At 41.0% G+C, this 24,108-nt stretch overlaps 1 protein-coding gene across 2 annotated transcripts in view; it reads right to left on the bottom strand.

The window, feature by feature from the left end:
• Nucleotides 1-24,108, bottom strand: part of SUGT1 (SGT1 homolog, MIS12 kinetochore complex assembly cochaperone) — a 696,093-nt gene that overhangs the window by 499,808 nt on the left and 172,177 nt on the right. The window lies entirely within an intron of this gene.

Here is a 24,108-nt window from a genome sequence, read left to right on the forward strand (position 1 = left end):
GAAAGCCATGTGGGTTATAAACAACCCCAAAGAACCCTCAAGCAAATGTCCCATAAAACAGAAAACGTTACTCCCAGACACAAAAACGTTTGTCCCAAATTCACATAACAAACTGAGTGCCCACAAAAAATTAACCCTTAATGCAAGCTAGTAAAAACCTCTGATAACACTAGGATTACTGCTTACCCTTCCCCTAATGGGGACACTGTCAGCCTTTCTGAGTTAACACAGTCTCTGCAGAAAATATGACTGAACATACCTCATTGCTGTCTAGCAAGAAACCGTTCCTCACACTGAAATTTTCCTGTACTCCTCAGCTCATGTGGGAACAGCAGTGGACCTTAGTTACAAATGCTAAGATCCTCATCCTCCGGACAAAATTAATAAATGGGCCGACAATGCATTGCGCTGTAAATGTTTTAAATGCAAAGCTGAGATCGCTGACATTATCCATTGTCTTTGGGCTTGCCCAAAAGTATTGCAATTGTGGGGCAAAATTAATTATTGGCTTAATAAATTTTTAAGCACTAAAATTTCATTAACTGCAGCCAATGTATTCCTGTTATATGATGAAGGAGATAATAAACCAGACAAACTCCTTATAAATCTGGCTATTCTAGCCGCCCGCAACATAATATTTAAAAATTGGAAAGCACCAAGAGAACCTAGTTTGAAAGAATTTATTAATACAATGGATACTCAGATGACGATTGAGCTACTCAATATTAGACCCTATTCAGAGAAGAGACTTAAGGATTTCTTTTCAAAATGGTTAAATATAATCAGGGAAAAACCAATGATAGCACAAAAGCAACTCATATTACCCATACAAAATTCCCCCGAATTTATGCTACTTCTGCTAAAAAACATGATACCCCAAGAGTGGGGTATGGGATAATTTGATAACACAGGGTAAGGTAACCATACTGGGCAAAATAAATAGTACCTACGGCAACTGAGAGGAGGTAAGTGGACTTGGGGGGGGGGGGGGGCTTATTTATATATTTTTTTATTTTTTTTTTTATTTTTTTTTCTTCTCTCTTCCTCTCTCTCCTTTTCTTTCTATGTCTGTCCGGTTTTTCTTGTTGCACGTCTTTTTTATTGTTTCTTTGTTTAGTTGATTTTGTTTTTAGTACTGTCTTTAGAGGGCGTTACACTATAATAGGTAAAAGCCCCAAAAGCAAGGTATACATTTGGAAAAATGTTTCTAGACTACTCAGCCACTACTGAAAAGTTTTTATAGGTTGGGTTTTTTCTTTTTTATAGCGACATAGTGTCAACAGGGTAATTGAATGTTTTACAGAGGTAGAGTCTAAACTGAAAGTTGAAAACACATCTGATTTCAGGTTACGGATGCTTTTAAGTTAAAATGTAACTTATTTGTAGTAGTACTCTGTTATTCTATAATCAATGTAAACACCCTGCGTGGTGAAATGCTAGCCCAAATTGTTGGGCTAAATTTTTGTTTCGGTATACCCTGCGTGGTGAAAGGTAAGCCAATTTGTAAGGCTATTATCTTGCTTTTGGTTAATAAATAAATATATAAAAAAAAAAAAAAGGATTACTGCTTACCCTTCCCCTAATGGGGACACTGTCAGCCTTTCTGAGTTAACACAGTCTCTGCAGAAAATATGACTGAACATACCTCATTGCTGTCTAGCAAGAAACCGTTCCTCACACTGAAATTTTCCTGTACTCCTCAGCTCATGTGGGAACAGCAGTGGACCTTAGTTACAAATGCTAAGATCCTCATCCTCCAGGCAGAAATCTTCATCTATGTCCTGTCTGAAAGCAAATAGTACAACACCGGTACCATTTAAAAATAAACTCTTGATTGAAGATTAAATAAAAACTAACAGTTTAACGCCTCTTCTCTTTACTCTTCCTGCTTAGAGCCAGCAAAGAGAATGACTGGGGGATGGAGTTAAGGGGGGAGCTATATAGACAGCTCTGCTGTGGTGCTCTCTTTGCTACTTCCTGTCAGGAAGGACAATATCCCACAAGTTAGGATGAATCCGTGGACTCTGTATATCTTGCAAAGAAAAGGGCCTTGAGACAGAAGGTCTGGCCTTAACGGAAGTGGCCAAGGTTGGCAACTGGACACCCGAACAAGATCCGCATACCAAAATCTGTGTGGCCATGCTGGAGCCACCAGCAGTACAAACAAACGCTCCATTATGATTCTGGAAATCACTCTTGGAAGAAGAACTAGAGGCGGAAAGATATAAGCAGGTTAATTACTCCAAGGAAGTGTCAACGCATCCACTGCTTCCGCCTGAGGATCCCTGGACATGGACAGATACCTGGGAAGTTTCCTGTTTAGATGAGAAGCCATCAGATCTATTTCTGGAAGCCCCCACATCTGAACAATCTGAAAAAACACATCTGGGTGAAGAGACAACTCTCTCGGATGTAAAGTCTGACGACTGAGATAATCCGCTTCCCAATTGTCTATACCTGGGATATGGACCGCAGAAATTAGACAGGAGCTGGATTCCGCCCAAGCAAGTATATGAGATACTTCTTTCATAGCTTGAGGACTGTGAGTCCCACCTTGATGATTGACATATGCCACGGTTCTGACATTGTCTGTCTGAAAACAAATAAATGGTTCTCTCTTCAGAAGAGGCCAAAACTGAAGAGCCCTGAGAATCGCACGGAGTTCCAAAATATTACCAAATTTATTTGGAAACCTAAAAAGGTTACCCTTGTCTGAGGAGTCAAAGAACTTTTTGGTAAATTGATCCTCCAACAATGTTTTTGAAGAAACAACACTAGTTGATTTGTGTGAGATTCTGCAGAACGTAAAGACTGAGCAAGTACCAAGATATCGTCCAAATAAGGAAACACCGCAATACCCTGCTCTCTTATTACAGAGAGTAGGGCACCGAGATCCTTGGAGCTGTCGCTAGGCCAAAAGGAAGAGCAACAAATTGGTAATGCTTGTCTAGAAAAGAGAATCTCAGGAACTGATGGTGATCTGGATGAATCGGAATATGAAGATATGCATCCTGTAAGTCTATTGTGGACATATAATGCCCTTGCTGAACAAAAGGCAGAATAGTCCTTATAGTCACACCATTTTGAATGTTGGAATCCTCACGTAACGGTTCAAAATTTTTAGATCCAGAACTGGTCTGAAAGAATTCTTCTTCTTTGGGACAATGAACAGATTTGAATAAAACCCCAGACCCCGTCCCTGAAAAGGAACTGGCACAATTACCCCAGATACCTCCAGGTCTGAAACACACTTCAGGAAAGCCTGAGCCTTTTCTGGGTTCACTGGAATGCGTGAGAGAAAGAAACTTCTCACAGGCGGTCTTACTTTGAAACCTATTCTGTACCCTTGAGAAACAATGTTCTGAATCCAATGATTTTGGATTGAATTTATCCAAACATCCTTGAAGAATTTTAGTCTGCCCCATACCAGCTGAGCTGGAATGAGGGCCGCACCTTCATGCGGACTTGGGGGCTGATTTAGACCTTTTAAATGGCTTGGATTTATTCCAGACTTTAGAAGGCTTCCAATTGGAAGCCGTTCCCTTAGGGGAAGGATCAGGTTTCTGTTCCTTATTTTGTCGAAAGGAACGAAAACGGTTAGCAGCCTTAAATTTACCCTTAGATTTTATATCCTGAGGCAAAAAAGCTCCCTTCCCCCCAGTGACAGTTGAAATAATTTATTACCTTGGAAAGAAAGAGATAGCAACGTTGATTTAGAAGTCATATCAGCATTTCAAGATTTAAGCCATAAAGCTCTTCTAGCTAATATAGCTAAAGACATATATCTGACATCAATTCTGATGATATCAAAAATGGCATCACAAATGAAATTATTAGCATGTTGAATTAACTTAACAATGCTATAGACATTATGATCTGATACTTGTTGCGCTAGGGTTTCCAACCAAAAAGTTGAAGCAGCTGCAACATCAGCCAAAGAAATAGCAGGCCTAAGAAGATGACCTGAACATAAATAAGCTTTCCTTAGATAAGATTCAAGTTTCCTATCTAAAGGATCTTTAAAAGAAGTACTATCTGCCGTAGGAATAGTAGTACGTTTAGCAAGAGTAGAGATGGCCCCATCAACTTTGGGGATCTTTTCCCAAAACTCCAATCTATCAGACGGCAAAGGGTACAGTTTCTTAAACCTTGAAGAAGGAGTAAAAGAGGTACCCAGTCTATTCCATTCCCTAGAAATTATATCTGAAATAGCATTAGGAACTGGAAAAACCTCAGGAATAACTACATGAGGTTTAAAAACTGAATTTAAACGTTTACTAGTTTTAATATCAAGAGGACTAGTCTCCTCCATATCTAATGCAATCAACACCTCTTTCAATAAGGAAAGAATATACTCCATTTTAAGTAAGTATGAAGATTTGTCAGTGTCAATATCTGAGGCAGAATCTTATGAACCAGATAGATCCTCATCAGAGATAGATAAATCAGAATGTTGTCAGTCATTTAAAAATTCATCAATTTTATGAGAAGATTTAAAAGACCTTTTACGTTTATTAGAAGGTGGTATGACAGACAAAGCCTTCTGAATAGAATTAGAAACAAATTCTCTTACATTAACAGGAATATCCTGAGCATTAGATGTTGATAGAATAACAACAGGTAATGGATTACTACTAAAGGAAATATTTTCTGCATGTAAAAGTTTGTCATGACAACTATCACAAACTACAGCCGGAGGAACAGTTACCACAAGTTTACAACAAATGCACTTAGTTTTGACAGAACCGACATCAGACAGCAGGATTCCAATAGTGGATTCTGAAACAGGATCAGATTGAGACATCTTGCAATATGTAATCGAAAAAAAAACATATAAAGCAAAATTATTAATTTCCTTATATGACAGTTTCAGGAATGGGAAAAAATGCAAACAGAATAAGCCTCTGGAAACCAGAAGCAAAAATACATGAAGACTTAAATAATGTCAAAAGTCTGGCGCCAAGTATGACGCCCACAACTGACAAAATATTTTTGGTGCCAAAAACGTATGCAACAAACATGAGCGTCATAGATGACGCAACTACATGAAAATTCTCGGGGCCAACTAAGACGCCGGAAATAACGAAAATACGTCAACAAACGTAATTCTCGCGCCAAAAAAAGTCTCGCGACAAGAATGACGCAATAAATTATAGCATTTTGCGCACCCGTGAGCCTAACAGCCCGCAATTTAGAAAAAAGTAAATTTGAAAAATTTCAGGTAAGGATTTTTTTTTTATTTTTTTTTAAATGTGCATTTCACAAAATGAAACTGACAGTTTGCAAAAAGGAAATATACTGATAAACCTGAATCATGGCAAATACAAGTACAAACATTATATTTAGAACTTTATATAAATACATAAAGTGCCAAACCATAGCTGAGATTGTCTTAATAAAGGAAAACATACTTACCAAAAGACACTCATCTACATAAAGTAGATAGCCAAACCAGTACTGAAACGAGATACAGCAGAGGTAATGGTATATAAGAGTATATCGTCGATCTGAAAAGGGAGGTAGGAGATGAATCTCTATGACCGATAACAGAGAACCTATGAAATAGATCCCCGTTAGGATGACCATTGCATTCAATAGGCAATACTCCCTTCACATCCCTCTGTCATTCACTGCACTCTGAGAGGAACCGGGCTTCAGCATGCTGAGAAGCGCATATCAACGTAGAAATCTAGCACAAACTTACTTCACCACCTCCATAGGAGGCAACAATTGTAAAACTGAATTGTGGGTATGGTGGGGGTGTATTTATAGGCATTTTGAGGTTTGGGAAACTTTGCCCCTCCTGGTAGGAATGTATATCCCATACGTCACTAGCTCATGGACTCTAGCCAATTACATGAAAGAAATGTGCTTGTGCCAGTCACATTGCTCAGGTTGCTAACTTTTTCCAGGGTGTGGATGTCATATTGAATGCCAGCAGTGTGGAAAAACAGAATTTATGTTTACCTGATAAATTACTTTCTCCAACGGTGTGTCCGGTCCACGGCGTCATCCTTACTTGTGGGATATTCTCTTCCCCAACAGGAAATGGCAAAGAGCCCAGCAAAGCTGGTCACATGATCCCTCCTAGGCTCCGCCTACCCCAGTCATTCGACCGACGTAAAGGAGGAATATTTGCATAGGAGAAACCATATGATACCGTGGTGACTGTAGTTAAAGAAAATAAATTATCAGACCTGATTAAAAAACCAGGGCGGGCCGTGGACCGGACACACCGTTGGAGAAAGTAATTTATCAGGTAAACATAAATTCTGTTTTCTCCAACATAGGTGTGTCCGGTCCACAGCGTCATCCTTACTTGTGGGAACCAATACCAAAGCTTTAGGACACGGATGAAGGGAGGGAGCAAATCAGGTCACCTAAATGGAAGGCACCACGGTTTGCAAAACCTTTCTCCCAAAAATAGCCTCAGAAGAAGCAAAAGTATCAAACTTGTAAAATTTGGTAAAAGTGTGCAGTGAAGACCAAGTCGCTGCCCTACATATCTGATCAACAGAAGCCTCGTTCTTGAAGGCCCATGTGGAAGCCACAGCCCTAGTGGAATGAGCTGTGATTCTTTCAGGAGGCTGCCGTCCGGCAGTCTCATAAGCCAATCTGATGATGCTTTTAATCCAAAAAGAGAGAGAGGTAGAAGTTGCTTTTTGACCTCTCCTTTTACCAGAATAAACAACAAACAAGGAAGATGTTTGTCTAAAATCCTTTGTAGCATCTAAATAGAATTTTAGAGCGCGAACAACATCCAAATTGTGCAACAAACGTTCCTTCTTTGAAACTGGATTCGGACACAAAGAAGGCACGACTATCTCCTGGTTAATGTTTTTGTTAGAAACAACTTTCGGAAGAAAACCAGGTTTAGTACGTAAAACCACCTTATCTGCATGGAAAACCAGATAAGGAGGAGAACACTGCAGAGCAGATAATTCTGAAACTCTTCTAGCAGAAGAAATTGCAACCAAAAACAAAACTTTCCAAGATAATAACTTAATATCAACGGAATGCAAGGGTTCAAACGGAACCCCCTGAAGAACTGAAAGAACTAAGTTGAGACTCCAAGGAGGAGTCAAAGGTTTGTAAACAGGCTTGATTCTAACCAGAGCCTGAGCAAAGGCTTGAACATCTGGCACAGCTGCCAGCTTTTTGTGAAGTAACACAGACAAGGCAGAAATCTGTCCCTTCAAGGAACTTGCCGATAATCCTTTCTCCAATCCTTCTTGAAGAAAGGATAGAATCTTAGGAATCTTTACCTTGTTCCAAGGGAATCCTTTAGATTCACACCAACAGATATATTTTTTCCATATTTTGTGGTAAATTTTTCTAGTTACAGGCTTTCTGGCCTGAACAAGAGTATCAATAACAGAATCTGAGAACCCTCGTTTTGATAAGATCAAGCGTTCAATCTCCAAGCAGTCAGCTGGAGTGAGACCAGATTCGGATGTTCGAACGGACCTTGAACAAGAAGGTCTCGTCTCAAAGGTAGCTTCCATGGTGGAGCCGATGACATATTCACCAGATCTGCATACCAAGTCCTGCGTGGCCACGCAGGAGCTATCAAGATCACCAACGCCCTCTCCTGATTGATCCTGGCTACCAGCCTGGGGATGAGAGGAAACGGCAGGAATACATAAGCTAGTTTGAAGGTCCAAGGTGCTACTAGTGCATCTACTAGAGTCGCCTTGGGATCCCTGGATCTGGACCCGTAGCAAGGAACCTTGAAGTTCTGACGAGAGGCCATCAGATCCATGTCTGGAATGCCCCACAGTTGAGTAATTTGGGCAAAGATTTCCGGATGGAGTTCCCACTCCCCCGGATGTAATGTCTGACGACTCAGAAAATCCGCTTCCCAATTTTCCACTCCTGGAATGTGGATTGCAGACAGGTGGCAGGAGTGAGTCTCCGCCCATTGAATGATTTTGGTCACTTCTTCCATCGCCAGGGAACTCCTTGTTCCCCCCTGATGGTTGATGTACGCAACAGTCGTCATGTTGTCTGATTGAAACCGTATGAACTTGGCCTTTGCTAGCTGAGGCCAAGCCTTGAGAGCATTGAATATCGCTCTCAGTTCCAGAATATTTATCGGTAGAAGAGATTCTTCCCGAGACCAAAGACCCTGAGCTTTCAGGGGTCCCCAGACCGCGCCCCAGCCCATCAGACTGGCGTCGGTCGTGACAATGACCCACTCTGGTCTGCGGAAGGTCATCCCTTGTGACAGGTTGTCCAGGGACAGCCACCAACGGAGTGAGTCTCTGGTCCTCTGATTTACTTGAATCGTCGGAGACAAGTCTGTATAGTCCCCATTCCACTGACTGAGCATGCACAGTTGTAATGGTCTTAGATGAATGCGCGCAAAAGGAACTATGTCCATTGCCGCTACCATCAAACCTATTACTTCCATGCACTGCGCTATGGAAGGAAGAGGAACGGAATGAAGTGTTTGACAAGAGTTTAGAAGTTTTGTTTTTCTGGCCTCTGTCAGAAAAATCCTCATTTCTAAGGAGTCTATTATTGTTCCCAAGAAGGGAACCCTTGTTGACGGAGATAGAGAACTCTTTTCTACGTTCACTTTCCATCCGTAAGATCTGAGAAAGGCCAGGACTATGTCCGTGTGAGCCTTTGCTTGAGGAAGGGACGACGCTTGAATCAGAATGTCGTCCAAGTAAGGTACTACTGCAATGCCCCTTGGTCTTAGTACCGCTAGAAGGGACCCTAGTACCTTTGTGAAAATCCTTGGAGCAGTGGCTAATCCGAAAGGAAGTGCCACGAACTGGTAATGCTTGTCCAGGAATGCGAACCTTAGGAACCGATGATGTTCCTTGTGGATAGGAATATGTAGATACGCATCCTTTAAATCCACCGTGGTCATGAATTGACCTTCCTGGATGGAAGGAAGAATTGTTCGAATAGTTTCCATTTTGAACGATGGAACCTTGAGAAACTTGTTTAGGATCTTGAGATCCAAGATTGGTCTGAACGTTCCCTCTTTTTTGGGAACTACGAACAGATTGGAGTAGAACCCCATCCCTTGTTCTCCTAATGGAACAGGATGAATCACTCCCATTTTTAACAGGTCTTCTACACAATGTAAGAATGCCTGTCTCTTTATGTGGTCTGAAGACAATTGAGACCTGTGGAACCTCCCCCTTGGGGGAGGCCCCTTGAATTCCAGAAGATAACCTTGGGAGACTATTTCTAGTGCCCAAGGATCCAGAACATCTCTTGCCCAAGCCTGAGCGAAGAGAGAGAGTCTGCCCCCCACCAGATCCGGTCCTGGATCGGGGGCCAACATTTCATGCTGTCTTGGTAGCAGTGGCAGGCCGGTATCTGCTTTGCTGAGACCCAACCAAGCCCAAAGGGGAATACGATACCAAATGACGCCTTCAGAAAGTCTTTTTTATGTATCAGAGCTCCTCACACATGCAACTGCATGTCATGCTTCTCAAAAACAAGTGCGCAATACCGGCGCGAAAATGAGGCTCTGCCTATGATTAGGGAAAGCCCCTAGAGAATAAGGTGTCTAAAACAGTGCCTGCCGATATTATTTTACAAAAATACCCATATTAAACGATTCCTCAAGGCTAAATATGTTATATATGAATCGATTTAGCCCAGAAAATGTCTACAGTCTTAACAAGCCCTTGTGAAGCCCTTATTTACTCTGTAATAAAAATGGCTTACCGGATCCCATAGGGAAAATGACAGCTTCCAGCATTACATCGTCTTGTTAGAATGTGTCATACCTCAAGCAGCAAAAGTCTGCTCACTGTTCCCCCAACTGAAGTTAATTCCTCTCAACAGTCCTGTGTGGAACAGCCATCGATTTTAGTAACGGTTGCTAAAATCATTTTCCTCTTACAAACAGAAATCTTCATCTCTTTTCTGTTTCAGAGTAAATAGTACATACCAGCACTATTTTAAAATAACAAACTCTTGATTGAATAATAAAAACTACAGTTAAACACTAAAAAACTCTAAGCCATCTCCGTGGAGATGTTGCCTGTACAACGGCAAAGAGAATGACTGGGGTAGGCGGAGCCTAGGAGGGATCATGTGACCAGCTTTGCTGGGCTCTTTGCCATTTCCTGTTGGGGAAGAGAATATCCCACAAGTAAGGATGACGCCGTGGACCGGACACACCTATGTTGGAGAAACATTGATCCTATGGCCATCGGTCAACGCCTCTCCAATGGCTCTGGACGACTGTCTAGCCCTGTTATGCAGAGACTGCAGCTTAAAGAGGATGGTGAAGCTGGCACCAATTACAAGAAGACAAATGCAGCCATAGAAATGAAACGCCTCAACAGAGAACAATTTTGGGAGCAAGCCAAGAGGGAAGAGGAGGAAAGGATGCAGGAAGCTTTGGAAGAGAGACTTCGCTTTGAGCAGGAGCGCATGGAGCAGGAGCGCAAAGAGCAGGAGGAACGTGAGAAACGTTATCAGGATAGAGAGCAGCAGATATAAGAGCACAGGAAGAAGCTTCTAGATGAAGAGGCTGAAGAGGCGAAAAAAAGGTTACAGAACAACTCAATATTTAACTGTTTGTTTATACCCTGCCAGATGGAACAGAAAGATGACGACGGGGTGGCAGACCAAAAAAGAATAGAAAGTGAAGTGGAGGAGGCTGCAGCCATTATTGCTCAGCGCACAGAGAACCCACGAGAATTCTTCAGACAAGTAGAAAGAGCCACTACAGATTCCGTCTCTACACTCCTGACACCTCGGACAGCCGTAAGAAGTTCCTCTGAAGCTGGCCCTCCTCGATCTTCAGAAACAGAACGCCGTAGTAGCCTGGGTGAAGAATGGAACAAGACCCTGAGTTTAGAGCCAGTCGTACAGGATGGTGCTTGGACACCCCAGGGACTTACAGAAGATGTTTTTATGGAAAACAAAGAGGATGATGTGGGGTTCCCAGCAGCCCCTCAGCTAACTGGAAATGAGGAGGAAGCAGTTATGGAATTAGGAGAGGGGGACACAAGCAGACGGCACAAGGGGCCACACTGAGCATGCATGATGACCACACCCTATCCAAAGGAGATGGGAGGCTAAGCTGACCAGATAGACAAGTCAGTATAATGGCAAGAGAGGGTCCAGGGGTAACCTAAGAGGTTTATTTTACACTGAACCCCAGTGAAGGATCCCACAATGTTGATAAGTATGAAACAAACCTATATGAAACAGCTTTGTTAATATGATTTATGCTCTTTACATTTATATTCAAAGTTTTATTATTGAATCAATTCTGGTTTGCCCTTTATAGTCACAAATATTTTTGTTTGGTAATTCCTGTTAACCTGGTCTTATCTGTCGACAATAAAACTGGGTCAATCAGGAATCTGGTAATATAATTTTCTTATGGTTTGCCAGGATTATTAGTTTACCTGATTCTTGCAAGCTATGCTGAGAATTTAAATAACAAAAGTTTCTGTTTCTCTATTATACATGCAAGCTACTGCAAATAAAATAATTTAGTGATTGTTTTCATTAGTTTTAACCTGATAATCATTAAATCATTGTAATGATGTATGCTTGTTGATTTGCTTTATTCAAATATTGCTTATTATTTCCAATAATTCTTTTAATAAACTAAGTTTGTTTATTGATCTGGTCTCAGTTTAATTAATAGACAAATCAGAACTAAAAGGATTCAGGTTTTATATATATTATCCTTTCCAAATGATATAATTCAGAGTGTTATTAAATTGCACACATTGCCCCTGCAAAGTTTGTAACCGCTATTATATAAATATTGAGTTACATTATCAGAATGATATAGAGGTTCCATAATATGTATTGTGTCTAAACACATAATACACTTTGCAAGTACACTACTGATATAATAAAAATAATAATAATAATAATAATAAGGGTAATATTCACAACATTATATTTCCAAGATGTTATGAATATTACCTTTATGTATAGAAGTATATTATTTGGTAGGAGTAATACATGCAACTTTTAATGACACACTTTCTTATAACTCGTTAAAGATAATAAACACAAAACCTGAATCCTTTTGGTTTCTATGAGTCTATTAATTATGCCGACACCAGATGAATAAACTTTATACTTTAATTTAACTTTATTAAAAGATCTCGATTGAGAAAATAATTAGCATTTAATAGTAACTTAAGCAATCAAAATATAACAGAAAAATAAACTACAGTCCTATAATAATCAATTAAAGCGATAACATAACTCCAACTAGCAAGAAAAACAGAATAATGCAGAGATTAAACTATAAAGATAATTAAATCATATTTTCAAAATAACACAAAAATTGGCATGATGATAGGAACTAAATATTTGGTTATAAACCCTCTAAGGTAATTGCAGAGAATCAGGTAAATGAATAATTATGACAAACCGTCAGATAATAATTTAGCACACTTCCTGATTCACCCAGTGTTATTGTCGACAAATAAGACCAGGTGGTAGGAATTATCAAAAGAAAACACAAAGCTATAAAACAATTAATTAATTTACCTGATTAAATAGACTGATATTTTACATAAATGTAAGGTGTAAATCTTGATATTAACATTTAAGGTGACTTAATTTCATACATCACCCAAAGTAAATAAATTCCCCCTTTGAAACCAGGAATCAAGCTGTCAGGTTGTAGGTCTGTCTGAGTAGGCTAAACCAGCCTCAGTAGTTATAATCCAATAATCTCGGACCTCTGTAGTTGATTAACAAATTACCAACTCCATATATGATGTGACCAGATCCAAAATACAGGAAAACTGAGCGAGCTGGTCAGAAAAATCTCAGAGTTCATGTTACCACAATTTGACCAGGTCCAAAAAGATATCAACATTATCACAGGAAGTTAACAATTCTCCAAAAGATTGATAGAAGCAGAAAACAGAATTTAAGATTTGGAGAACACTAAGACTAGGCAAGATTTAATAATCCAAAAACAGGCTAAGCAACTAATATGCATCCAGAGTAAACTGGAAGATTTAGAAGATTGTTTAAGGTGAAACAATACAAGAATTATTGGTGTACCAGAATCAATAGAATTCCAGGATTTAGTGAAGTTTACCTCAATTCAGCTACCCTAACCTTTGGGGTTACAAGTCCAACAACAGGGTATACTAGTTGAGAGGGCCTACAGAATAGCCAATATTAGGAAACACTCTGATGGTAATATTAAAAATTGACCGATTATCATCAAATATCTTAATTACCAGGACAAAATAAATATGAGACAATATAAACAAAAAATAATAAAAAAAAAATACAAACTTTTTAAGATTTTTCTGCCCAAACTACACAAAAAAGAAGAGAAATTGCCCCAATATGTACAGATTTATTCAACAGCGGACAGAAGGCCGCAATAATTTACCCAGCCAAAACTAAGATTTTTAATGAGCAGGGAAGAGTACTCTTAAACAATCATGACGAAGTTAAAGAATACTTGAAAAATATACAAACTGAACACAGTCATAGGCAGAGCTAGCCTAATATACAGTAGACATACCAAAACCTGTGAGACCATGCTGGAGCCACCAGCAGCACTAACGATTGCTCCATGATGATCTTGGAGATCACTCTTGAAAGAAGAACTAGAGGCGGGAAAATATAAGCAGGTTGATAACACCACGGAAGTGTCAATCCATCCACTGCTTCCGCCTGAGGATCCCTGGACCTGGACAGGTACCTGGGAAGTTTTCTGTTTAGATGAGATGCCATCAGATCTATTTCTGGAAGCCCCCACATCTGAAGAATTCGAGACAACACATCTGGGTGGAGTGACCATTCCTCCCGCTTCCCAATTGTCTATACCTGGGATATGAACCGCAGAAATTAGACAGGAGCTGGATTCCGCCCAAACAGGTATCCTAGATACTTCTTTCATAGCTTGAGGACTGAGAGTCCCACCTTGATGATTTACATATGCCACAGTTGTTATATTGTCTATCTGAAAACAAATGAACGGTTTTCTCTTCAACAGAGGCAAAAACTGAAGGGCCCTGAGAATTGCACAGTGTTCCAAAATATTGATTGGTAATCTCGCCTCTTGAGATTGCCAAACCCATTGTGCTGTCAGAGATCCCCAAACAGCTCCCCAACCTGAAAGACTCACATCTTTTGTGATCACAGTCCAGGTTGGACGAACGAAAGAGACCCCTAGAATAATACGATGGTGATCTAACCACCAAGTCAGAGAAAGTCGAACATTGGGATTTAAGGATATTAATTGTGATATCCTTGTATAATCCCTGCACCATTGGTTCAGCATACAAAGCTGGAGAGGTCTCATATGAAAACGAGCAAAGGGGATCGCGTCCGATGCTGCAGTCACGAGACCTAAAACTTCCATGCACATAGCTACTGAAGGGAATGATTGAGACTGAAGGTCCCGACAGGCTGCAACCAATTTCAAACGTATCTTGTCTGTTAGAGACAAAGTCATGGACACTGAATGTATCTGGAAACCTAAAAATGTTGCCTTTGTCTGAGGAATCAAAGAACTTTTTGGAAAATTGATCCTCCAACAATGTCTTCGAAGAAACAATACTAGTTTATTTTTGTGAGATTCTGCAGAACGTAAAGACTGAGCGAGTACCAAGATATCGCCCAAATAAGGAAACACCGCAATAGCCTGCTCTCTGATTACAGAGAGTAGAGCACCGAGAACCTTTGAAAAGATTATTGGAGTTGTCGCTAGGCCAAAAGGAAGAGCAACAAATTGGTAATGCTTGTCTAGAAAGGAGAATCTCAGAAACTGATAGTGATCCGGATTAATCGGAATATGAAGATATGCATCCTGTAAGTCTATTGTGGACATATAATGCCCTTGCTGAACAAAAGGCAGAATAGTCCTTATAGTCACCATCTTGAAAGTTGGTACTCTTACATATCGATTCAAAATCTTTACATCCAAAACTGGTCTGAATTAATTTTCTTTCTTTGGGACAATGAATAAATTTCAATAAAACCCCAGACCCTGTTCCTGAAACGGAACTGGCATGATTACCCCTGATAACTCCAGGTCTGAAACACACTTCAGGAAAGTCTGAGCCTTTACTGGGTTTGCTGGAATGCATGAGAAAAAAATCTTCTCACAGGCGGTCTTACTCTGAATCCTATTCTGTACCCCCTGAGAGACAATACTCTGAATCCAATGATTCTGGACCGAATTGATCCAAACATCTCTGAAAAATTTTAATCTGCCCCCTACCAGCTGAGCTGGAATGAGGGCCGCACCTTCATGCAGACTTGGGGGCTGGCTTTGATCTCTTAAATGGCTTGGATTTATTCCAATTTGTGGAAGGCTTCCAATTGGAAACAAATTCCTTTGGGGAAGGATTAGATTTCTGTTCCTTATTATGTCGAAAGGAATGAAAACGGTTAGAAGCTTTAGATTTACCCTTAGGTTTTTTATCCTGAGGCAAAAAAACTCCCTTTCCCCCAGTGACAGTTGAAATTATTGAATCCAACTGAGAACCAAATAAATAATGTATTACCTTGGAAAAAAAGAGATAGCAATCTTGACTTAGAAGTCATATCAGCATTCCAAGATTTGAGCCACAAAGCTCTTCTAGCTAAAATAGCTAAAGACATATATCTAACATCAATTTTGAGGATATCAAAAATGGCATCACAAATGAAATTATTAGCATGTTGAATCAACTTAACAATGCTAGACAAATCATGATCCGATACTTGTTGCGCTAAAGTTTCCAACCAAAAAGTTGAAGCAGCTGCAACATCAGCCAAAGAAATTGCAGGCCTAAGAAGATGACCTGAATATAAATCAGCCTTCCTTAGATAAGATTCAAGCTTCCTATCTAAAGGATCTTTCAAAGAAGTACTATCTTCCGTAGGAATAGTAGTAAATTTAGCAAGAGTAGAGATAGCCCCATCAACTTTGGGGATCTTTTCCCAAAACTCCAATCTAACTGCTGGCAAAGGATACAATTTTTTAAACCTTGAAGAAGGAATAAAAGTAGTACCAGGCCTATTCCATTCTTGAGAACTCATATCAGAAATAGCATCAGGAACTGGAAAAATCTCTGGAATAACCATAGGAGGTTTATAAACAGAATTTAAACGTTTGCTAGTTTTAATATCAAGAGGACTAGTTTCCTCCATATCCAATGTAATCAACGAATATACTCCATTTTAAATAAATAAGAGGATTTGTGAGTGTCAATATCTGAGGCAGGATCTTCTGAATCAGATAGATCCTCATCAGAGAAGGATAAATCAGTATGTTGCCGGTCATTTGAAATTTCATCAACTCTATGAGAAGTTTTAAAAGACCTTTTACGTTTATTTGAAGGCAGAATAGCAGACAAAGCCTTCTGAATAGAATCAAAAATAAATTCTTTTAAATTTACAGGTATATATTGTGCATTAGATGTTGAAGGAACAGTGACAGGTAATGAACTACTACTGATAGGTACATTTTCTGCATGTAAAAGTTTATCATGACAACTATTACAAACCACAGCTGGAGGTATAATTTCCACAAGTTTACAACAAATGCACTTAGCTTTGGTAGAACTATTATCAGGCAGCAGGGATCCAACAGTGAATTCTGAGACAGGATCAGATTAAGACATCTTGCAAATGTAAGAGAAAAAAACAACATATAAAGCAAAATTATCAATTTCCTTATATGGCAGTTTCAGGAATGGGAAAAAAAGCCCTCTGACATAGAAAAAGGCAAGAGGCAAATAGGAATGGGGTCTTAAATAATGAAAATATTTGGCGCCAAGTATGACGCACAACAAACAAAAAAAACTTTTTTTTGGGCACCAAAAGCGTCCGGAAACAATACACTTGCGTCATAGATGATGCAACCTTGTGAAGGACCCGGTGCCAACCAAGACGCCAGAAATGACAAATCTGCGTCAACGAATGTAACTTCATGCCAAAAAATCTCGCACCAAAAATGACGCAATAAACTTTGGCATTTTGCGCCCTCGCGAGCCTAATTCTGCCCGCAAATTTAAAGGACAGTCAATTTGAAAAAAAAGGCTATACCCCAGGAAAGAAATTTTCATAAAAAAAGCATTTCCCAGATATGAAACTGACAGTCTGCAAAAGGAAATATACTGAAAACATGAATCATGGCAAATATAAGTACAATACATATATTTAGAACTTTATATAAATACATAAAGTGCCAAACCATAGCTGAGAGTGTCTTGAGTAATGAAAACATACTTACCAAAAGACACCCATCCACATATAGCAGATAGCCAAACCAGTACTGAAACGGTTATCAGTAGAGGTAATGGAATATGAGAGTATATCGTCGATCTGAAAAGGGAGGTAGGAGATGAATCTCTACGACCGATAACAGAGAACCTATGAAATAGATCCCCGTGAGGAAAACCATTGCATTCAATAGGGGATACTCCCTTCACATCCATCTTACATTCACTGTACTCAGAGGAATAGGGCTTCAAAATGCTGAGAAGCGCATATCAACGTAGAAATCTTAGCACAAACTTACTTCACCACCTCCATAGGAGGCAAAGTTTGTAAAACTGAATTGTGGGTGTGGTGAGGGGTGTATTTATAGGCATTTTGAGGTTTGGGAAACTTTGCCCCTCATGGTAGGATTGTATATCCCATACGTCACTAGCTCATGGACTCTTGCCAATTACATGAAAAAACATAATTTATGCTTACCTGATAAATTTATTTCTCTTGTAGTGTGTTCAGTCCACGGGTCATCCATTACTTATGGGATATATTCTCCTTCCCAACAGGAAGTTGCAAGAGGATCACCCAAGCAGAGCTGCTATATAGCTCCACCCCTCACATGTCATATCCAGTCATTCGACAGAAACAAGACGAGAAAGGAGAAACTATAGGGTGCAGTGGTGACTGGAGTTTTAATTAAAATTTAGAACTGCCTCAAAAAAAGACAGGGCGGGCCGTGGACTGAACACACTACAAGAGAAATAAATTTATCAGGTAAGCATAAATTATGTTTTCTCTTGTTAAGTGTGTTCAGTCCACGGGTCATCCATTACTTATGGGATACCAATACCAAAGCTAAAGTACACGGATGATGGGAGGGACAAGGCAGGAACATTAAACAGAAGGAACCACTGCCTGTAGAACCTTTCTCCCAAAACCAGCCTCCGAAGAAGCAAAAGTGTCAAATTTGTAAAATTTTGAAAAGGTATGAAGTGAAGACCAAGTTGCAGCCTTGCAAATCTGTTCAACAGAGGCCTCATTCTTAAAGGCCCAGGTGGAAGCCACAGCTCTAGTGGAATGAGCTGTAATTCTTTCAGGGGGCTGCTGTCCAGCAGTCTCATAGGCTAAACGTATTATGCTACGAAGCCAAAAAGAGAGAGAGGCGGCCGAAGCCTTTTGACCTCTCCTCTGTCCAGAATAAAGGCCAAACAGAGAAGAAGTTTGCCGAAAATCTTTAGTTGCCTGTAAGTAGAACTTCAGGGCACAGACTAAGTCCAGATTATGCAAAAGACGTTCCTTCTTTGAAGAAGGGTTAGGACATAATGATGGAACAACAATCTCCTGATTGATATTCCTATTAGAAACAACCTTAGGTAAAAATCCAGGTTTAGTACGCAAAACTACCTTGTCTGAATGAAAAATCAGATAAGGAGAATCGCAATGTAAGGCAGATAACTCAGAGACTCTTCGAGCCGAGGAAATAGCCATCAAAAACAGAACTTTCCAAGATAAAAGCTTAATATCAATGGAATGAAGGGGTTCAAACGGAACACCCTGAAGAACTTTAAGAACCAAGTTTAAGCTCCACGGAGGAGCAACAGTTTTAAACACAGGCTTAATCCTAGCCATAGCCTGACAAAAAGCCTGAACGTCCGGATTCTCTGCCAGACGTTTGTGTAAAAGAATAGACAGAGCAGAAATCTGTCCCTTTAACGAACTAGCGGATAAACCCTTTTCTAAACCCTCTTGTAGAAAAGACAATATCCTAGGAATCCTAACCTTACTCCATGAGTAACTCTTGGATTCACACCAATGTAAATATTTACGCCATATCTTATGGTAAATTTTTCTGGTAACCGGTTTCCGAGCCTGTATCAATGTATCAATAACAGACTCCGAGAAACCACGCTTTGAGAGAATCAAGCGTTCAATCTCCATGCAGTCAGCCTCAGAGAAATTAGGCTTGGATGGTTGAAAGGACCCTGAAGTAGAAGGTCCTGCCTCAGAGGCAGAGACCATGGTGGACAGGACGACATGTCCACTAGGTCTGCATACCAGGTCCTGCGTGGCCACGCAGGCGCTATCAGAATCACCGATGCTCTCTCCTGTTTGATCCTGGCAATCAGACGAGGCAGCAACGGAAACGGTGGGAACACATAAGCCATGTTGAAAATCCAAGGGGCTGCTAGTGCATCTACCAGCACCGCTCCCGGGTCCCTGGACCTGGATCCGTAACAAGGAAGCTTGGCGTTCTGGCGAGAAGCCATGAGATCCAGTTCCGGTTCGCCCCAACGAAGAATCAGTTGAGCAAATACCTCCGGGTGAAGTTCCCACTCCCCCGGGTGAAAGGTCTGGCGGCTTAGAAAGTCCGCCTCCCAGTTCTCCACGCCTGGGATGTAGATCGCTGACAGATGGCAAGAGTGAGACTCTGCCCAGCGAATTATCTTTGAGACTTCTAACATCGCTAGGGAACTCCTGGTACCCCCTTGATGATTGATGTAAGCCACAGTCGTGATGTTGTCCGACTGAAATCTGATGAACCTCAGTGTTGCTAACTGAGGCCAAGCTAGAAGAGCATTGAATATCGCTCTTAATTCCAGAATGTTTATTGGAAGGAGTTTCTCCTCCTGAGTCCATGATCCCTGAGCCTTCAGGGAATTCCAGACTGCGCCCCAGCCTAGCAGGCTGGCATCTGTTGTTACAATCGTCCAATCTGGTCTGCGAAAAATCATTCCCTTGGACAGATGAATCCGAAACAACCACCAGAGAAGAGAATCTCTGGTCTCCTGGTCCAGATTTAGTAAAGGGGACAGATCTGAGTAATCCCCATTCCACTGACTCAGCATGCATAATTGCAGCGGTCTGAGATGCAGCCGCGCAAATGGCACTATGTCCATTGCCGCGACCATTAAGCCGATTACTTCCATGCACTGAGCTACTGATGGGCTTGGAATGGAATGAAGGACACGGCAAGCATTTAGGATTTTTGATAACCTGGACTCCGTCAGGTAAATCTTCATCTCTACAGAATCTATAAGAGTCCCTAGAAAGGGAACCCTTGTGAGTGGTAACTCTTTTCCATGTTCACTTTCCACCCATGCAACCTCAGAAATGCTAGAACTATCTCTGTATGAGACTTTGCATTTTGAAAACTTGACGCTTGTATCAGAATGTCGTCTAGGTACGGAGCCACCGCTATGCCTCGCGGTCTTAGTACCGCCAGAAGCGAGCCCAGAACCTTTGTAAAAATTCTCGGGGCCGTAGCTAACCCGAAGGGAAGAGCTACAAACTGGTAATGCCTGTCTAGAAAGGCAAACCGTAGGTACCGATAATGATCTTTGTGAATTGGTATGTGAAGGTAGGCATCCTTTAAGTCCACTGTGGTCATATACTGACCCTCTTGGATCATGGGTAGGATGGTTCGAATAGTCTCCATTTTGAATGATGGAACTCTTAGGAATTTGTTTAAGATCTTTAGGTCCAAGATTGGTCTGAAGGTTCCCTCTTTCTTGGGAACCACAAACAGATTTGAGTAAAATCCTTGCCCTTGTTCCGTCCGTGGAACTGGGTGGATCACCCCCATTACTAGGAGGTCTTGTACACAGTGAAGAAAAGCCTCTTTCGTTATTTGGTTTGCTGATAACCTTGAAAGATGAAATCTCCCTTGTGGAGGAGAAGCTTTGAAGTCCAGAAGGTATCCCTGAGATATAATCTCCAACGCCCAGGGATCCTGGACATCTCTTGCCCAAGCCTGGGCGAAGAGAGAAAGTCTGCCCCCCACTAGATCCGTTTCCGGATAGGGGGCCCTCTCTTCATGCTGTCTTAGGGGCAGAAGTAGGCTTTCTGGCCTGCTTGCCCTTGTTCCAGGACTGGTTGCTTTTCCAACCCTGTCTGTAACGAGCAGCAGTTCCTTCCTGTTTTGGAGCGGAGGAAGTTGATGCTGCTCCTGCCTTGAAATTACGAAAGGCACGAAAACTAGACTGTTTGGCCTTTGATTTGGCCCTGTCCTGAGGAAGGGTGTGACCCTTACCTCCAGTAATGTCAGCAATAATCTCCTTCAAGCCGGGCCCGAATAAGGTTTGCCCTTTGAAAGGAATATTAAGCAATTTAGATTTAGAGGTTACATCTGCTGACCAGGATTTAAGCCATAGCGCTCTGCGCACCTGAATGGCGAATCCGGAGTTCTTAGCCGTTAGTTTGGTTAAATGCACAACGGCATCCGAAACAAATGCATTAGCTAGCTTAAGGGCTTTAAGCTTGTTCAAAGTCTCATCCAATGGTGCTGTGCGAATAGCCTCTTCCAGAGACTCAAACCAGAAAGCCGCTGCAGCAGTGACGGGCGCAATGCATGCAAGGGGCTGTAATATAAAACCTTGTTGAACAAACATTTTCTTAAGGTAACCTAATTTTTTATCCATTGGATCAGAGAAAGCACAACTATCCTCCACCGGAATAGTGGTACGCTTGGCTAAAGTAGAAACTGCTCCCTCCACCTTAGGGACCGTCTGCCATAAGTCTCGTGTGGTGGCGTCTATTGGGAACATTTTTCTAAATATCGGAGGAGGGGAAAAAGGCACACCGGGTTTATCCCACTCCTTGTTAATAATCTCTGTAAGCCTTTTAGGTATAGGAAAAACGTCAGTACACACCGGTACTGCATAGTATTTATCCAGCCTACATAATTTCTCTGGGATTGCAACCGTGTCACAATCATTCAGAGCTGCTAATACCTCCCCTAGTAATACACGGAGGTTCTCAAGCTTAAATTTAAAATTTGAAATGTCTGAATCCGGTCTCCCTGGATCAGATCCGTCACCCACAGAATGAAGCTCTCCGTCCTCATGTTCTGCAAATTGTGACGCAGTGTCAGACATGGCCCTCATTTCATCAGCGCGCTCTGTCCTTAACCCAGAGCTATCGCGCTTGCCTCTTAACTCAGGCAAATTAGATAATACTTCTTTCATAACATTAGCCATATCTTAAAGTGATTTGTAAGTGCCTTGATGTGCTTGGCGCCACAATCTCACGCACCTCCTGAGCGGGAGGCAAAGGTACTGACACGTGAGGAGAGTTAGGCGGCATAACTTCCCCCTTGTTGTCTGGTGATAATTTCTTTACCGGTAAAGACAGACTTTTATTTAAAGTAACATCAATACAATTGGTACACATATTTCTATTGGGCTCCACATTGGCCTTTAAACATAATGAGCAAGCAGATTCATCTGTGTCAGACATGTTTAAACAGACTAGCAATGAAGCTATCAAGCTTGGAAATTTCTTTCAATAAGTTTACAAGCAATATAAAAAACGCTGCAGCGCTTTTAAAAACACAAAAAAACTGTCACAGTTGAAATAACAATGAACTAATACGGTTATAGCAACCAATTTTAGACAGTAAATGTATGAAATTAGCAGAGGATTGCACCCATTAGCAAAAGGATGATTAACCCCTCAATACCCAAAACGGATAATCAATTTAAGATTTAACGATTTTCTCACAGTCAAACACACTGTCACAGGTCTGCTGTGACTGATTACCTCCCTCAAAAATGAATTTTGAAGACCCCTGAGCTCTCTGGAGACGTCCTGGATCAAAGAGGAAGAAGCAGGAAGACTGTGCTAGAATTTTAACTGCGCAACAAGGCGCTAAAAAAGGTCCCTCCCACTCATATCACAACAGTGGGAGACCTGATATAACGGTGTCTATGCAATACGTTAGCCATGTGGAAAAAAATCATGCCCAAAAAGATTTATCACCAAAGTACCTCACAAAACGAACAACATGCCAGTAAACGTTTTAAAAAACAACTTTCCAGTGTTATGCAAAGCTATCACTAAGTCTGCTACCAGTCGCTTCTACTGCAGTTAAGGCTCATACATTTATTTCAGTACTAACAGTATTTAAAGTTAAATTCTAGTCCCTAGAAAATAACTCAACTGCGCATACATTTATCAGCCTGATACCAGTCGCTACTACTGCATTAAAGGCTGTACTTATGTCATATGGGTAACAGCAGAAAATACTTTACTGCACATACCTCATTTGCGGGGGACCCCGCATGCTATTCCCTTCTCTGAAAGTACCCCACTCCTCAGAATGTACGAGAACAGCCAGTGGATCTAAGTTACGTCTGCTAAGATCATAGAAAAAACGCAGGCAGATTCTTCTTCTAAATACTGCCTGAGAGAACAAACAGCACACTCCGGTGCTATTTTAAAATAATAAACTTTTGATTGAAGAATGTTACTCCTGTCTCCTCTCACAACCTCCTTTGTTGAGACTTGCAAGAGAATGACTGGGTATGACATGTGAGGGGTGGAGCTATATAGCAGCTCTGCTTGGGTGATCCTCTTGCAACTTCCTGTTGGGAAGGAGAATATATCCCATAAGTAATGGATGACCCGTGGACTGAACACACTTAACAAGAGAAATAAGGCTGTTATGTTCCGTAAAAACCGTGAGCCTAGGTATTGCTACACATTTGCAGATAAAACCATATAACAAACATGATTAAAGTTCCCCCTGTTCAATAACCCCCCTCAGGAGATATTAACCCATGATTCCTTATTAAGATAAAAGGAGTCCCACTGGGACCCTACCTTGTTTCGTTAACATAACATTCACATATCGAAATAAAAGCTATCTTACCAAAATCTACGCCGTGGAACAGGAACACAGCCTCTCAAGTGTGACCGATAGTAGCCTCGCTTCTGACATGGACTTGAGTGAATAAAGGTAGGCAGCGAAACTCGTCAACGTTGATTACCAAGGAGCTGTTAATATGAGTCGGGATGGGTTAGCAGGAAAACTCTCCCTGCATCTCCGGACTCTAACTTTCATTCATGCTCTCACCGAGAGGCTGATAGGATTACTTGAAACTCCAGTCCCATTGCGAAGAGTACTACCCTCCATAAGAGACTCTC

This window comes from Bombina bombina, chromosome 3, assembly GCF_027579735.1.
Source record: "Bombina bombina isolate aBomBom1 chromosome 3, aBomBom1.pri, whole genome shotgun sequence".
In the NCBI taxonomy this organism is placed as follows: domain Eukaryota; kingdom Metazoa; phylum Chordata; class Amphibia; order Anura; family Bombinatoridae; genus Bombina; species Bombina bombina.